We start from the raw sequence: 18,111 nt of genomic DNA, 5'->3' as shown, positions 1-18,111 counted from the left end.
AATGTGAGGAAGTGTGACCAAGTGATTCTTTGACTGTGGCTAATCATATCTGGGTTAGAAGCAGGTGTCGGCTCAATTTGTAGCTGAGAGTCTGGTTGACTCTGGATTTATCGGAGAGATCTCCAGAGAATTAACATTGTTTAGAACCATATTTTTGGTTAAATTCAAAATGTACATTTCACACATTGCATGATAATTTACATTATAATAAATAGAGACACATAATAATTCATCGTTTACTGATAACGGTATTTGCAAGTTGCACATTATTATTCAGTCCATGCCCTCTAAGTATGATGACATATTCTGCACCTGACCTCATGAAGGCAACAATAAAATGTAGGGCAAGGGATGAGCCTGCTCTGGGAGAGGCCAGGTCCCTACACCACGACTTTTCTTTCGGTGAGGGTTGGGTACATTGGGTGTTTTCTAACAATAGGCATGGCAGTTGTGTTCCCAGTTCTTTGGTGTGAGATGGACATAAAATACATTTCTCACCCTATTGACTTATTTATAGACACTTGTTCACAAAATGTCTGTTCAGAAGAATTCATCTCCTTTAGCTTGTCTGGTAAGCAGAGAACAATATATAATTCCAATGGACTGCTACAATATGATGCATTTATCACTGCTGTAGGTAACGTGCAATATTTGAACCTTACTCGGTATCAGGGGTGCAGCTTTTAATGGTGCAACAGGTGCAGAAGTACCAGGGCCCGGAGCTGTGTAGAACCCACTCCACCACAATTATTGTTGTTTTAAGTTCCCATCATTAAATTGGTGTGCTCATTACACATGTTTGCATTGGGGCCCATTGGACTCTTGCCATGTTTAGTAGGGGCAGAGTGGGTCAAGAATTGCTTATTATTCCATTGCTTCTTTTGTTTGCAAATAGAAATTGAGTTTTTGGTTGAGGGGGTGGGAGTTGAAAACCATTCTCAGCCAACAGCCACAATCCCTGTAAAGGGAAACCACAAAAGTCACTAAATTAATGTGTGCTTAACCTTCTGGTAACTTTACACAAAAGTAATCGTGCTTAACTTAGAGACACTGTGTTAAGTATTTATTTAGCACACAAACCGGAAAAAAGTGTAAACAGAAGAAAAATCTCACACCAATGTTGTAAAAATAGAGTTTTAATGAATTATTTGACACTAAAATGAAAATTCCAGTCAGTAGAACAGTAGTACAAACTAGCTCTTAAAAGATAAAAGTGCCAACCGCTGACATCAAGTCGTGCAAGACTAGAGCAAAAGCAAAAGTTACAGCCTACCAAGATGGAGTGTGGTTTAGAGTTAGATTATGCCTGGTCTCGGCTTACCTTCGGACTTAGAATACATTTTGAAGAAAAATGTTTAAGAAGCTAATGTTTAGCAGGGATGTATGACGTTACAACGCATACTTTTACCATGCATACCTTTACAACGCGGTTTTTACCACGCATACCATTACAACGCATAGCGCTTAGAGGTTTTGGATAGTGGTAAGTATAATTTTCTATTCCAACTCCAGTCCCCGTGGACACTAGGGAAGGTGTTGGATAGAAAATTAAACTTATTCCCTATCCTAGAGCGCCCCCCAGCGCAATGTGTTGTAATGGTATGCGTGGTAATGCCTGCGTTGTAATGGTAGTGCGTTGTAAAAATTTCGTTGTAAACATTACATACCGTTTAGCAGTGCAGGGTGACCAGTGGTGTCCGAGGAGGAGGAGGTGTCATCGGTAAATTGCTGGACAAAGTCACAGTGAAAATGTCTACTTTTTGTAGTTTTTCACTTTAGTAGAAGTCGAAAATGTCCGTTGGGATGAAGCTGCAGACTGTAGCCGATAAGAGCTCCACATTCTGAGAGGAGGCGCTGAGCAGGATTTGCTGCTGCGGAGAATAACGTAGCGGAAGCTACTGCAAAGTCAGGCTGACCAGCAATGCACCTTGGGTGGATCAGCGAGCAGATCGATTCTGGTCTCCTGTCCGTCCTCTTCTCACTTTTTGAGTGAGCATTTTGAGAGTCCCTAGTTGTGGGTTTTGCCTTTTTAGGCACCTTTAGCACCACTTCCAAAGGTCCAGGTGCAGACTTCAAGTTGTTAGAGCTTGCTGTGTCCCTGTAGCTCAGACCAGGAGGCCAGCCAACTAGCCCTTGGAGTCACTTGTGGTCCAGTGTTCGAGCCCAGTGTTCAAGCAGCAAGGCAGTCCTCAAGCAGCAGGGCTGTCCTCTGATGGTTGTATGCAGGTTTCAAGCAGCAGGGCAGTCCTCTGGGAGCAGCAGGACAGTCCTCTGAAGTACAAGGCAGGCATTTTGTGTTTCCTCCACAAGGCCAGGCGTTACCTGAAGAATGGGTCTGAATTTTTATACCTGGTGCATAAAGAAACATCTCTCCACAGAAGGTTCTGGACATTTCCTTCATTCCTGCCCAGGCCTCAATGACTGATGTCAAGTTATTAGTGAGTTCTCAGAGGCAGCCCCTTTGAAATGTAAGTGGGGCAGGGAACAACTCCTCCCCTCCCATCCTAGCCCTATGGCTCATTCTGCCAACACATAGTCCCCGCCTGTCTCACTATAAAGGGAGGGATGCAGAAAGGTCAACTGTTTACTCATGTGTCACAGGCTTCCGGCTCCAAATGGTTAGGAAAAGAAAATGTCTTATTTTCTATATGTGGCATTTTCAGAATTGTAACTTACAATCCGACTTTATTTGTTCCTAAACAAAAGTTATCACTCATTAAAAGCAATGGGGTAATCCAATTTTATCCCATGGGAGAACTTTGCCTCACAGTAGTAAAAAAAGAATTTGGGAGTTTTTCACTACCAGTTCATTTAAAGCTTAGAAGTAGATGTCTAATGGCTTAAATACACTGCACCCTACCCTATGGCAGGTGGCACATGGAAAGGCAGCTGGTGCAGTGCCTGTTGCTCCACAAATGTTCTTTGTCCTGTAGGGTGAGTGCTGTAATCCGTGTATTCTTCTCATCAATACAGGGTATTTCTCACAGCAACATGAATGTTTGCCCTCCCAACATTCTTAATAAATTGCAGTATCCTAAACGATGTAGCAATTATCGGATTCATGCTCTGAAAGACACTCTTCAGCAAATGGCTGCATTTTAAATGTGTTTTTAATGTGAGGATTGAATTGTAATTATTTGTGCGACTTTGTAATGCTTTAAAGTGACTCTAAATAAAACTAACTAATTGAAATCTCAAACCAAGCTTGAGTGAAAATTAAAAATACAGTGAAAAGTATAGCACAGTGAGTTTAAATGAAATGAGTATTTGTCGTTTTTTTTTGTAAAGGATTTTCTGGAGTTGGAAAATCCATATGTAGAAAATTCCCTAATTGAAGATCTTTTGACAGTAAACATGAGTCTCGTGGTTGTACGTTGGTAGGTAGGATAGAGCTGTTGTGAACTCGATGGCTTAAATTCCTGGAAATAGCGTTGTCTTCGATGCGGCCTATTCTCTTAATGGTTTTAAGCCCCTAAATAGTTGAAGATCTTAAAGACATGCACTTAGTTCACAGTAATTCATTACACTGGGCAAAATATAGTTTTTAATAAGATCTTTGTACGTGCAATGAAGGTGGTATTCACACCGCACACAGTGTTAAATGGCATAACCTTTTTATCAATTCACTGCCAGTGTTATTTTGAAATTGATTATAATGAACCAATTATGCTAGGAATCATGGTAGTATTTAGTCGAAATGTATCTGTTCTAAATGTTCTAATACAAAATAAATACCCCCAAAGTTTTTTCCAACCTATCTGAGATGTTTGACAGAAAAAAACAACTAGTGAACTCTACATTATATAGGATGGTCAAACCAATTAGATTTAGTACTAGACTTTCACAGTACAGTAGTAAACGAATGGCTTCATTCGGGCAAAAGAGTGGCGATTTTTGATGTTCAATTAATATTTTTAAAGAATGTTCGATGTCTTATGGTAAATAAAATGAGGCTTGTTACCTTCTGTGGCAAAATACCAGGCATTTTTAATTAAACTCGTTTTTAGCAAATACTTGTCGAAAAAATAAATGATAGAAGAAAATTAGTTGACAATAACCAATGCGGTGTAATGCATTAGAACACTTCCAATTTAAGAAGGAGAAACCCTTTGTGAAAAGGGAAGGGGTTAAAGGATTAGACAAAAAATACAAGTTCCCTTTTCATGTAGTCTAGAAAGAGAGACTTTTGTCTCTGGGGAGTTGCAGAAAGGTGCTTGGAGTGAGCCAACCCATGTATCAAGGTTGTAGAGGGATCAACAAATTTACAACCATTTCAATATGCATTAGTACACATGATTTTATCAATCTGAAATTAGTGAGGATGTACACTCTAATGTAAATTGTATATAAAATTGTTTTTGACAAAAGTCTCTCTTTCTAGACTACATGAAAAGGGAACTTGTATTTTTTGTCTATGCATTAGAACACTTACACTGTCGAATTTTAATAATTGGTACAGAATTATCTTTATCTCAGGATGATGACGGCCGGCAGCTCCAATAACCTGATAGGAGCCAGTAGGACTTTTTGTGCAAGTTAGTGAATGAATCTCCTGTGCTCAGTGGAGAAGTGTGGCTCAATGGTTAGAGCGGCAAACCCTGATGCAGAGGTCTGGCCCGGAACCAGGGTTCAATTCCCGCCTCGGCGGGTCTTGGGCTCAATTTCCTCAGACCTGATAATTCTCGCCTCGGTGCCTAATCTAATCATGGGTCCCACTCTGCCACTCTGGGCAATAGCTTGCTTAATCTCCACAACGGCCCCAACAGCGCTGGGATGCCTGGCTTCACCTTGGGGGTACCCAGGAGTGGACACTTCACAGGGAAAAGCCAGGAAGGGTTCCACAGTGGTATGCTTACAGCGCCTAGAGGCCCTGAGGGTATAAGTGCGCTATATAAGTACGACGTTTACAGGTTGCTGAGCATTGTTTATCACATGATTTACTTGACAAGTGCATAACGGTCTATGCCAATGTGCTAGCTCTTATGTAGTTCAGCCTTATGCACATATAAGGTAGTCACATTAGCCTTTGAGATCAACTCGGCTTTTCACCCTTGTGAGGTTCACCATTTGAGTACCATTATAATTAGGTAATGGGATTACCACTTAGCACCCAGAAATGGCACAAAAATTGATATTAAACGCTACGCAAAGCTAAATTATTGTTAATATTAATGACCATAATATTTGTGTTTACAATTAATGTCACTAGGACAGATATGCAGTACATGGCAATTCTTTAAAAAAAAAAATGCTAATTAAATCTGCTGAGCAGTTGTTGGTGCTAATTTTTTGTTAGACTAACCCTAGCAAATTTAAAAGAAAAACAAAATGAAGGAACCCTCAATTAGATACTACACACTGTAATCATACAGAGTACAGTGTGCTTTCTCTGTAGGTCAGGTTTTCTGTCTACAAACTACATAGTCATTTGGAATAAATTAGCAAGTGTGAAATGCCAAATGTAATGTGCAGCCTAATAAACATATGTACGCATCCTATAATTGTATGTTTTAGTGAAACAAATCCTTTGATATTGAAAATAATTGCATGTTATGTACATTCTTTACAAAGGCTTCTAGGTTTCATCAGTTTGAGTAGTATTTGTCTCATTCGTACTTATTACAGGGTAGAGGACGGATTTGAATGTTGATTTTGCTTTGCACTGTGTATTTTTGGGGAAAGTGATTGTAAGGTTAGGACCGTTTTTAGCTTTCATTATTCAAGCAGGCTTTTGGCAGGAGGACATAGAAAAAGGATATTCCTATAGAGTACATCATAGCTCCATAATGTGGACTCTAGCACCGTTAAGTTCCATCATCACAGGTGTAGTGCCCCCGTGTGTCTTACTTGAGATGTAATCTTCTGAGTAAAGCCTAAATTGATGAGTTTTTGATATTCATTGCGTCACTAGTGGCTTCCATGGTTAATTGACTCCTAATTTTATTGATCGTAGGACCAGTTGGATGGCATTTGGACATTGGTAAATGCTTTCCGCCAGGCCATGTCATTCTGATGTACAGTTCTGAGGTTTTGGGGCATATACGAGACATGTAAAGGAGAGATCGTGCACTGTGTGTTGCATACATGCAGACATGTTAATTTGGTATAATTCTTGCAGGGATTAACTAAATGTAGACTTATATTAGAAACACTTCTTGGTATCACTGGTTTTAATATATTTAAATCTTTTTCAAATTGTTTCGATTGGTATGGTTAGATGACAGTTCTGTTCAAAAGAACTCTCCAGGCAGGTTCAGTGAGCGGGAATACCAGGTATGACCTTGTGCAGTTTCTGATTAAATTTGCAGTCAACCTTATGCATTCGGCCTGACACTATACTTATGTTTGAGGAAATCTTCAAATAAATAGATAGCCACTTTTTGACATGTTTCAATAATGATAAATATGCCAAACAAATCCGTGTGAAAAGTTTCAGCGAAAGTAAGAAGCATACTGTGAATACTTGTGCAGCCATTGAGTAGGAGCTAAAAGTGACCCTGCAAAAAATGCTGCAATAGTAGCTCTATATTGCTGTGCGTGACCTTACCAAGGAGTTTTGTGGTTGGCAGTGAGAAAGGGGATTTTCAGCCTATGGATTAAAAAAAAATACATCATATGTTTTTGCGAAACAAAACATTCCGCTGAAGTTCAGAAGAGAAAGCTCTGACACTTTTCAATCATTCAGAATATGGCACCTCATCCAGGGATTTTTTCCCCCACACCAGAAAATTGTGCGCTTCCTCCTTCGGGCTGTTTTGGGATTGATTGGCAGATAATACTCCAACCCTCCCAGCAATTAAACCAGCCGAATGTTCGCCAGAACAGCCTGGGTTTTCAACTGTGGCCTATGTTGCCATTCCTGCCATGTATTCAGATAGTGATCTTAAGAACAATTAGACTTTTGTGGTAGAATCTCAAACTTCATTGTTCCTCATAACAGAATCCACTCCAGATTATAAAACCGTTCAAATAGCTAACAAATAGGTAATTCTGAAACGGCGTGTTTATTTTAGCTTCGACCAGCAATAAAGTACAAGCGGGCTTTGTCAAAAAACAACTAAATTAAACTTTGTCATCCTACTCCCTCTGGCCATTCAGAACCACTCTGAGTTGTTCTGGGATTGCCCCCTTTGCCATAGAATTTGTTTTCCTCTTAACATTCTTGCATAACGCTGACAGTCCTTTGTAAATAAATGATGAGTGCTGCCTTAATCACAGCTCTTATAGAAGTGCCGAATCCTAGATGAAGATAGCAAAAGGGTGATTTTAACTCTGAGAGAAACTAAGCACTGCATGTGTGAGGCTTCCTTGTAAAAACCATTACACATAGGTTCAGTCTGCACTCCTGAAGAACAAAGGAAGGCGAAATTATACCTCACTAAGATCTACAAGTAATAGCAATCGACTGTAGCTTTCAGTGCTCACTTTCTGCCAGGGCATGCTTTGATAGTTTTATTTTGGTGCATCAGAACATGAAAAACATACTGTTCTTTGCAGCAGGAATCTTTTTTGGATTCACATGTTGTGCATTATTACACCACGTAGTGGTTGGGTCCGGTGTTCTCTTGTTTTTAGTAGTCCTCTCTTTGTTTTTTTTTTTCTTGTTTTGGGCGTCAACGACCCCACCATTTGGTATCCTATCCTGCCTCCTCTGTCATAAGCCCTCCCCGGGAGTGCCCACATGTGGTCATCCTCTTCAGATTCTTTTTTTCTGCCATTGGATCTGGAAGCATAGCCGAAGGCTCTCCAATCTACGAAGAAAAAGAAGTTTGAACGAAGTTCGTTGAGAGTATACTGAAAAAGTTCTCAGAGGATGTATTGGAGAAGACTACAAGGATCGCACATGTCGAGGCCATATCAGAGAATGCCCGGAGAGGGGGCCCCTGTTCCAAATGATATGGAGAACACACCTTTCCAATTCTGCCTGAAGGTCCACCACAAATTCTCTCAGGAGGACAACCATCAGGTGTGTAACCTTTGTCTACCGATCGACCATAGTAGCTACGAGTGCAAGGACTGCACAGATTTCAAACCGATGACGCTGAGGGCCAGAGATTGAGGCAGGCACACAAGGCCATGCAGGGGCAGAAGCAGTCTCCCTCACTTAAATACCTGGGTTTGCTGAGTGACGACGAGGAAAACATTGCCAAAGGGTCAGGTGGTGAAGGTTCGGACGTCGAAAAGCGAATAGTCAATGCAGGGAGAGAACATCGAAAGTTGAAGGAAAAGAAGACTTTGGTAACCCTGAAAAAACACACAGTGAGAGAGTATAAGGCCACAGACTCTAGAACAACCAAGCAACCTCGGCATCGAGGAAATCGCCTACCTAAGGCATGCAAACACCAAAAGAATCCCTTGGGCCCCACACTGCAGTTGGCCGATCACACGAAAAGACAACCGTGTTAAAAGACTATCTAGTCAAGGCGCTTTGATGTCGCAAGAAGACAAAAGTCGGGAGATACCGAAAAAGGCAACGAGCAAAACTCTGATACCACAATGTCTAAAACAAAAATCTTCGACAATGATCGGCCCCAAAGATCGTTCCGCCAAAATGGAGAGAAAGAAAAGACGTCTTGAAGCAGAAATGGACACACTTCTGCTAAAGAAAAAGGATTTTGACCCATCCCTTAGGGAATTCTGAATCCCACAGAAGCCGTTGACACCGAAGGAATGGGTAGAAAAGGAAGTTGAGGATTTAGAACCACCTTTGACACTAGAGCCACAGGAGGAGAAAGAAGAACAGCAGTTCTTCGAGGCAATGGAGGCCGATACTATGGATATGGGCATGTTCCTGAATTCTGAGGGCTCGGAGTACGTGGAAAAACAGTGAGTAGACATTGAGACTGATTCCCCAAGAGGGTTTTGACACTTATTCATTGAGGCCATCACCTCCGGATGACATGACAATGGAAAGTCAACTGATTTAAAAGGTGGCAGATAAATATGGTGAGCAATTAGAGGAGGCGTAATCAAAATCCTGCTTCCTCCTGGAAACACTTGTGCCTTCTCAAACCAAGAACCAGTTCTTGTCAATGTTGCCTAACATCCTGGAACAAGGGATAGAAGCTTTGTGAGCCTGCAATATGCAGAGCAGTTTTACTAAGGGCAGAGAATAAATATAAGCATTCCTCTAAGGATCCAGTGTACATAAGAGGGACTGCCAGCTGACTATTATTACTACTGCCAGACAGAGAGCAAAGACCCAACAACATCGGGACCTCCACCAGACAAAGAGAGTAAGAAAATGGCTTTGGTGGGGAGAAAATTTGAAAGAGGAGCACTTACACAGAGGAGAATACCCAACTCGAATGCTCTCCTTAAAAGATATGCATAGCATCACTGGGATAAGATGACAGAGGTAATGAAGCACTTTCCCGAGCAGTACTGCAAGAGAGCAGCTTCCCTCGCAGAGGAAGGGAAAAACATTGCAGACAATCCTCAAGTCAACAAATACAGCAAGCTGCCAAATAATGGCTGAAACAACACTACGATACCATGCATGGTTGAGTGTCTGGTTTCAAGCCAGACATTTAGGCAAACATCATTAACTCACCGTTCAATGGAGAACTGTACGGTAGCACAATTGACGAGATACTTCACCTGCTGAAAAAGGACATCAAAATTGCGATGTCAGTGGGAGCATTTACATTCAGTTGAAAACCATGTGGAGAAACAATACCAGTCCGAAGACCGGCATGAAGAGGAAGTTTCTCTGGCACAAAAACATATCCAGGTTTTCAGGACTCAAGCTGAGTTCAAACACCTACACAGCATTGGCTGTTCCTGACACATTGGCAGCAGCCCTTTTAGGGATGTGCACGAAAAAGAGCATAGCTTCACAGAGGAGTAGTAGCCTCCACCCGTAAGTGACTTATCAAGTCATCAGGCCCTCTCACAAACAACACTGGTAGGAGGCAGAATAAAGAACTTCCTTCAGGAGTGGAGGAAGCTGGCAAAAGACAATTCAATATTACATATCATAAAATTTTGATATTGGATACAACTTATAAAGACACAGCCACCAAAAGGGCCAAAGAAAGTGGTCCACTCAAAGGAAGAAACACCTCTTCTACCCAAAGAAGTAGAGGAATTTCTGGCAAAGAGGGTAATAGAAAAAGTGCCCAAGAAAAAGATCAATCCAGGAAATTGCTCAACATCTTTCCTAATTCCAAAACAGGACAGAAATCTTCTTCTAATACTTGACCTTTACTTCATAACTTCATACCAACTCAAAAATTAAAGATGACAACACTGCAGGAAGTCAATCAACAGTACAAAATGAAGATTATGTGGCAACTATAGACCTAAAATATGCCTACCTACACAGTCCACTGAATCACAGACACAAAAATTACTTGCACTTTTTAGTCGACAACACACACTGTCAATTCCAGGTATTGACCTTCAAAATAAAATCTGCACTGAGAGTATTTACAAAGTGTCTAGCAGTGGTAGCTGCCCACTTAAGAAAGAGGATATGTGTATCTCCTTACTTAGACGATTTGTTCATAAGAGCAAACTCTTTCAACAAATGTCAAAAAGACACTGAGAGAGTGTTAGAAACACTTTATAGCCTGGGATGTTTTATAAACATCAAAAAATCATCGACATTACCCGGCTCAGAAAAAATCTTTCTAGGAGCAAGAATCAACTCAACTGAGGCAAATGCTTACTCTAGTGAACAAAGATTAGCATCCCTAAATCAAGTAACTTGCCTCTACCAGAAGTGGCTGTCTGACAGTTAGGACTGTGGGGAAAGTACTGGGAAAGATGGCCTCATGCATCCCTCTCATCCCATATGCAAGGCTTCATATGAGGTAGATTCAAGAATGGATACAAGTCAATGGTCACAAGCCACTTGGAATGGGGAAGATCTAGTGGTTGTCACACAAAGAGTACAGGGAGAGATGGCGTGGTGGAGCAGATCACATTTGCTGGCGGGAAGACATTTTAAACAATCCACTACAACAGTAACCATTACAACAGATACCTCACATATAGATTGGGGAGCACATACGGCACATTCAAGTTCAGAGGTGTATGGAAAGATCAGGAAGCAGTACAACATATCAGTGTTTTGGGAGCTAAAAACAGTGTTCCTAGCCTTAAAATTATTTCAGAAAGAGCTGTGCGGCAAATCTGTGTTAGTCCAACCAGACAACACAAAAACATTTTCACTCAACAAGCAGGGGCAAACACAGTCCTTTGTTCTATTGAACATAGCTCAGGAGACCTGGAAATGGGCAAATTAGAGACAAAAAAACTTAACAGCAATTTATCTACCAGGAAAAGACAATGTTGAGGTGGACAAGATAAGCAGACAAGCCTTTACATCACTCGAGTTGGAGCTCAATCAAGCAGTACTCAATCAGATATTCAAACAATGGAGAACAACAGAAAGAGATCTGTTCGCAACCCACCAAATGCTAAATGCCAGTACTTTGCGTCCAGACATTGACACAACCAAACCCAGGGGAATGCTCTCCCAATAAATTGGCCAGAGAATTTTGTGTATGCTTTTCCCACGATGCCTATTATACAGGGTAATTCACAAATGCAAGCATTCCACCATAACACTAATACTTATTGCCCCTCAATGGGCAAGACAAAACTGGTACTCAGACCTAATAGAAATAGCGACGGACAACATTCTGAAGTTACCCAGATGACAAGCTCTGCTGTCAATATGCAGGGGAAAAGTGTTACAACCAGTACCAGAAGGTTTAGCTTTAACAGCATGGCTCCTGAGGACATAGAATTTGGTTACTTAGGTTTACAGAATATACAATGTCCATTCTCAGAGAAGCAAGAAAGCCAACAAAAAGGAAGTGTGATATAGCCATTGGGAAAGCTACTCAAAATGGTGCCAAAGTAAAGGGTTATTACAGGACAACACTAAGGATGCAACAGTCCTTAAGTATCTGACACATCTCATAGACAGCAAACTTACATTCTCTTCATTAAATGTACATATAGAATAATAGTGGCCTACACAACAGCTCATTTAGGAAGGAGTTTCTTAAAAACACCTGTAACAAAGAGGTTCCTACAAAGAGCCAGACGGATAGCACCACCTCTTAGAGTGCCAGCCTCAACATAGAACTTAAACCTGGTATTATTCTATTAACACAGCTAACGAGGAAGCCAATGGAACCTTTACACAAGGCCTCGCTAAAGATATTCATACTAAAACAGCCTTTCTAGTTGGAATTACATCTCTACACAGCGTGAGTGAACTATGGGAACTTACAATCCTTGTTGATTTGCAATATTTGTGTTATGATGAAAATATTGCAAATTGACAAGGACAGAATTGTTCCTCAATTTCCGCCCAGAGTCGTTTCACATTTCCACATAAACCAGACAATACAAATACCAAGCTTTTTTCAGGCGCTTAAGGGCAAGCTGAAGGAGTGTTACGTACACTGGACACAAGAAGAGCGATCATATACTATTTTGAAAAGACAAAAGCAAGTAGAAAACAAAGCAGTTATTTGTCATTTGCAGCCAACAACAAAGGTAAACTATTGACAAAGGATACAATCTCAAAATGAATTTCAGAAACGGTACCACTGTGTCACTCAAATGCAGGGATGTAGTTAAAATCCAAACCAAGAGCACACTACGCAAAAAAAGGAGCAACAATAGCCTTTCTAGCAATAATACATTTGCAAGACATTTGCTTGGCAGCAACTTGGTCATCATTGCACACCTTTATGAAACAATATTGTATAGATATTCGAATGAAGAAGAAAGCTCAAGTGGGGCAAAAGAAAATACTAAAACATCGATCTACACATTCAAGCTCATCTTCATCCCAACTTCCACAAGTTTAACTGCTACAGAATCAATGCACAGCATGTGAATCCAGAAAAGATTCACACTGCAAAACGAAATTGTTTCTTTCCTGTAGGTATAGTTTTTCACCATGAAAAGGTTTTTGGATTCACAAGTGGTCCCCTCACCTCCCAAAGAAGAGGGAGACCAACAAGAAAGCAAAAAATCTGAAGATTGCACCTGTGAGCTTCCGGGGAGGGCATATGACGTCAGAGTAGGCACGAGAGGACACCAAATAATGGGGTCGTAAACACCCAAAAGAGGAAAAAAAAGGAAGGACTACTAAAAACAGGAGAATTCTGGACTCAGCCACTAAATGGCGGAATAATGCACAGCATGTGAATCCAGAAAATTCTTCAAGCTGCAAAACTATACCTACAGGCAAGAAAGTATTTCATTACTGCACCATTGGTTTGAGACTTGGTACTTAAACCACTTAATATATCAATTAATGAAACCCTCTGGTGGCCAGAATACAGTATATGAATTTTGCCAACTTAATTCTTCTCTGAGTCTAATTTGTGCATCTACTGGATCTCCTCCAGAAAAGCACAGATAAAGACTGGACTTTGTCTTGACATTGTCTGAAGCTACTCAATAGCATGGACATCTATTCGCCAAAGTTAAAGAGGTAGTGGATGTGACATCACTCTTGATCCTCTGCTTCACCAAGTGCTATCAAATGAACTTTGACCTTGATGATCTCATCTCATAGGATGTTTTCACCTGACCTTTGATCTTGGTGGCATTTGAAAAACGTGGCTTCTTCAAAGACTTGCAATAAAAGCTACACTAACAAAATAATAGTAAGTACACTATAGAGCTTGAAACTCAATTGTTGTTATGACGCATATTGTCTAAGGTGCAGGTGCAGTAAGCCAGTGGTGCAACTGTAATATGCTAAAGGTAAAGCTAGAGTAGGGTTGGGGTAGATCCAGTGTAGACCAGCCATACCATCATCTCACACCTATTTGCAGCTATCCTAAAAGCAAAAACAGTCTCAAATGCACAAAAACGATTTCCATATGCTTAAGCATTATCATATGCCCAGGTAGAGCCATATAAGAGCACCATCATTACTTAAAGGCTGACCTCAGTGGTGCCTGTGTGGAGAATGTTCCCGCTCCAAGACTGCACCTATTCTGCAAAAATGTGTCTGTTTCACCCATAATAACCGAGTGTATGCTCAGGAAACTAATGAATTTTCAGTAGACATGTTTATTTTAATCATTGATTTGTGAAGCATATGTATGGAGCTAAAATATGTGAAATCAAACTCAGGATTATCTTGATATAAGTGTTGGCCATAGCACAGTCTACAGAAGTATTTGCCTCTGTGAATTTAGTATTGCCAGGTGAGTAAGAGAGGCTGAATCTAGGAACTTAACTTGCAAATTCTTGTTCTATACGTTTCTTCAGCCAGGCTTCAACACGCTTTCGTATGCAAGAACTTGAAAGTGGTTCATTATTCGGTGCACTAGAAAATACATACAAGAAAACCTAGCAAATTAAGTTGCCAATGTCAAAAACCAAATTTATTTGCTAAAATCCAAATTGTCATGTGCCGTTCTGAGAGTACACATGTACTATAATGACATATAGGCAAGCTACACTGCCCACTGGAGAGACGAAAGGAAACCCCTTTTCAGTACTCCATTACTGAAAAGCTTCCTAAAGGAGACAAAGAAGTGAATCAATCTAGATCAATTCCACCTCCAATGTGGACTTTCAACCTTGTTCGTCCAAAACTAATCAGAACTCCGAACCAATGCATGGGGCTACTTTGAAACACCTCACATTAAAACACCCTTCCTCATTATGATCACCTCTTTTCATGGGTAGTAACATTCAGACTGTTCAGGAACCGTGTCTGCCTGAAGCAGCATCACAATTTCACCTAAATCAATCCATCAACTTCCTCGCGTTCTTCCAAGATTACAAGCTGAAAAGGTCGCTCCACACACTTTTGTCCTGTGTATAGCTGCACTTAAAAGTTTTTGGTGAATCTTTAACAGCTATACATTCCCTATATTTCCGTTGCATTCCCTTATGACGTATGAGATTATAAGCAGCACGAGGCATTCCTTCCCTTCTAGCTTAAGGTAGAAGTGGGTTTCCAGAGGGTATCTGGTGCAATCGTCATCAGAAGGCAGCATTGGAGGGCTATAACCTCTTGGCCTTTGGAGGGGCAGGCGTTCCACAGCACTGGGGCCCTCAATCCGAATTTTGAGTTAAATCAGACTCTGGTGTAAAACGTGTTTACCCCTGCATCTGGAGAGTGAGTTATGCACTAATTTTAAACACTTGTGTTTGAGTTTTGTCTGATAAAAGCTAGCGAAATGTCCAGAGGGAGCACAATTCTGGAATGGGGGAAAACGTGTGGAAATTCAATGTAAAAGTTCCACACATTATTCCTCATTTCGGACTTGAAAATTGAGAATTGTGCATACATGCTGGCCTGGGGGGAAAACCCAAAGTGCAGTAACGTATTTGCATCTGTGCAATATTACTGAATGGCAGTGCTTAATTTGTAATAAGTGATGGGTCCCAAATGTTTGTTACCACCAGACATACTCTGCCTCCCTATCCCACTTGTGTAAGTTCTTTTTCATCTTTGCTTTCTCCATTTGTCACTGGTTTTCCATCTTTCTCTTCCTTCTTTCCCCCTCTTGTGATTTTTTTTCTTGCTGTGGGGTCAAACTCTATTGAGGAAAAAATAAGTGCTGGTCCCGAAAAATGAGTGATAGGGCGACCCACCTGCTCAAATTAAGCACTATAATAATCGAGGATTTTTTCTACCGGGCATTTCCCCGGTGGACTGGAATCCTTGGAGGCTTCAAAAGCCCAGTGACCCTGCTGGTGCCTCTGATGCTTTCCATAGATTCTGCAGATTAATGTGCACGCCCAAATAGGGAGGCTTCCAGAGAGAGAGAAAGGGAATGGAGGACGAACGAGGGTAGAGGGAAAGCGATCAGAGAGGGACAAGAGATGAGGTGAGAGAATTGATGGATGGAAAGAGATTTCGTGAGAAGACTGAAAGAAGCTGGTGTGTGCATTTTTGCCAGGGGTGCTTTGGGTTCCTCAGTCTAGCCCTGATGGCAATCTTCAGCAACTCAAGAATATGGCCCTCGTATTGGCAGACTCTTCCTTTCAGGGCTCGCCGTGTTCTGCTCGTTGTTTACCACGCCATTGGACCAGCAGCCGCTCCGAGGGGAGATCTGAACATTTGGGAAAGAAACCAGCCGGCTCCATGGAGCCCGAGCTTACCTTCTCTGCTGCGTTGTTGTGGTTTTAGCACAAACTTCTCAGCTCAATCTGGGTTGTATGAAACTGTGGGTCAGATGTGAACTGCAACTCACTTCACCCACCGCCCGTGGATGCTGCATGGTGGTAAAGACTGCCCAAACCAGGTACTGCCCCTTCCGGACACCACCCGGTCCCTTGGGAGGGAAGGGGGCAAACCACACCGACAACCATTTGTGGTTGTAAAAGGCCGCTTTATTGAAACCAGTGCATATCACAATGTTATTAACACTGGCACTTACAAAACTAAAACCTCTCTATGCATCAAATTACCTGACCCCTTGTCTTTCCTCCCCCCGCCCCTACGATCCCCACATTATAAACCTCCACCCTGCAACATACAATAAATAACTTTCAATAACAATAATAGTACACAATCTTATAATATATCATTTACAACTCCTACCCTCCCATGAGCTACAATCCTACCTGCCTTCCTGCAACTGTAACTAACAAACCTCTAATGTAAACTTTCAGCCTGCTTAACCGTTCCCTGCTCCTGTTTACAAACTCCCCAAATGTAACCATAAACTACAAAACTCCAGCCAAACTTGGCCAACTTTCAAACAACCCCGCCACCCAGGATAAGGCGGGAGAGTAGGCGTATACACCGCCTCCACCTTTTTCAGCCCCCCTGCCTTCTAGCCCTAACTCCCTGCCCCCAGACACCCCTGCCTAACCTATCCTCCTCACAGACCCCCCGAAGAATGCCCTGTTCAGCCTCTGTGCACACACAGCATCCTTGCCAGCACTTCCCTCAACTCCAACAAATACAAGTTCATACTGAGTCATGAAAGATGTACCCCGTCGCCCCTGAAAAATTCGGGTGTGTCATACGGGATATCCTTGTGCCTGATCCTGGAAAAACCCAAATGGCTGCAAAACCGCTCCATCTCCATGTTCACCTTTCTCCTGGCCTTGTCCACCGCACCGGAGTTCACAGCACCCCTCCACACCCGACGCGGGACAAACTGACCACTCCACTGTGCACCCTGCCCATTGCCGCTTAATGACCTCGAAGTCCCGCTTCATACACCTCATCAGTACCAAACACGTCTATTACCATGTCGTTTTCCCCCAGGTAAAACACTAGGACATCCGGGCACCTACCAGCCACCATCATCCTGTTCAGTACGTCTTCCCCCCTTCCCTTTACAACAAACACTAAACAGTTAATTGTTAAATCCAAGGTTCTCCCCAAAGTAGCTGGAGCGGGCCTGAACCTGGGACAATTTTACCAACGAATGGCCCACGATCCATATGGACATTTCCCTGGCAAGGGGACCCATCACCGAACCTGAAACGAGAAACATGAATGAACACAGGGAAAAAATACACAACTGCTCTACAAATTGCTGGGAGCGCTGTGCACATAACGCTGATAAGTCAGATGACCACCTGCCCAATCTCATAATGTCCCCTCGCCTCCAACCCCGATTATTTGCCTCCGATGCCGGAAAGAATGGGTGCTATAAAGTTTGCCATCCAAGCCCAGAAGGGACAAGTCCTTCCTCAATATGCCCAAGAGCTGCGAGCCTTTTGCCAACCCGCCCATTCCCGTGCTGAAACACCACCCCTGCTGTGTTTAAGGCTAAGGCATTCAATCTCAACCCCCACCCAAAAGGGCAGATCAATGCCGAATCCGCGCCTATAAAGAGACCCATCATCCCCCACTCCTCTGGTCCGTTTTTGATTTTCGCGGCCACAGACATACCTTGTTCCCCTGAGAGAAACCTCGGACCAAAACAACCACCAACCATCGCCCCCTTTGGACCCCAACAATTCCGACACCCGGAAAGCCCCTACAAACATCCACGACATCAGGGTGGAAAACAGGCAAAGCTCCCAGTCGTCCCTGCATACTCGTGGCAAGATCTGCAGCACTTGCTCTAGAAGATCCCACATCAAGAGGTTCCTGACCCGATTCGCCCACCCACACTCCCGGGCCCACCCTTCCAACATGCGCTAACC

General features: G+C 42.2%; 1 protein-coding gene across 4 annotated transcripts in view; it reads left to right on the top strand.

Annotated features, from left to right (window-relative positions):
* APP (amyloid beta precursor protein) overlaps window positions 1-18,111 on the top strand; it is a 493,123-nt gene that overhangs the window by 453,224 nt on the left and 21,788 nt on the right. The gene's annotated exons all lie outside the window — the stretch shown is intronic.

The sequence above is a fragment of the Lissotriton helveticus genome, chromosome 8, assembly GCF_964261635.1.
Source record: "Lissotriton helveticus chromosome 8, aLisHel1.1, whole genome shotgun sequence".
NCBI classification, from domain to species: domain Eukaryota; kingdom Metazoa; phylum Chordata; class Amphibia; order Caudata; family Salamandridae; genus Lissotriton; species Lissotriton helveticus.
The sequence above is the reverse complement of the archived record's forward strand: the minus strand, read 5'-3'. Positions and strand labels throughout refer to the sequence as shown.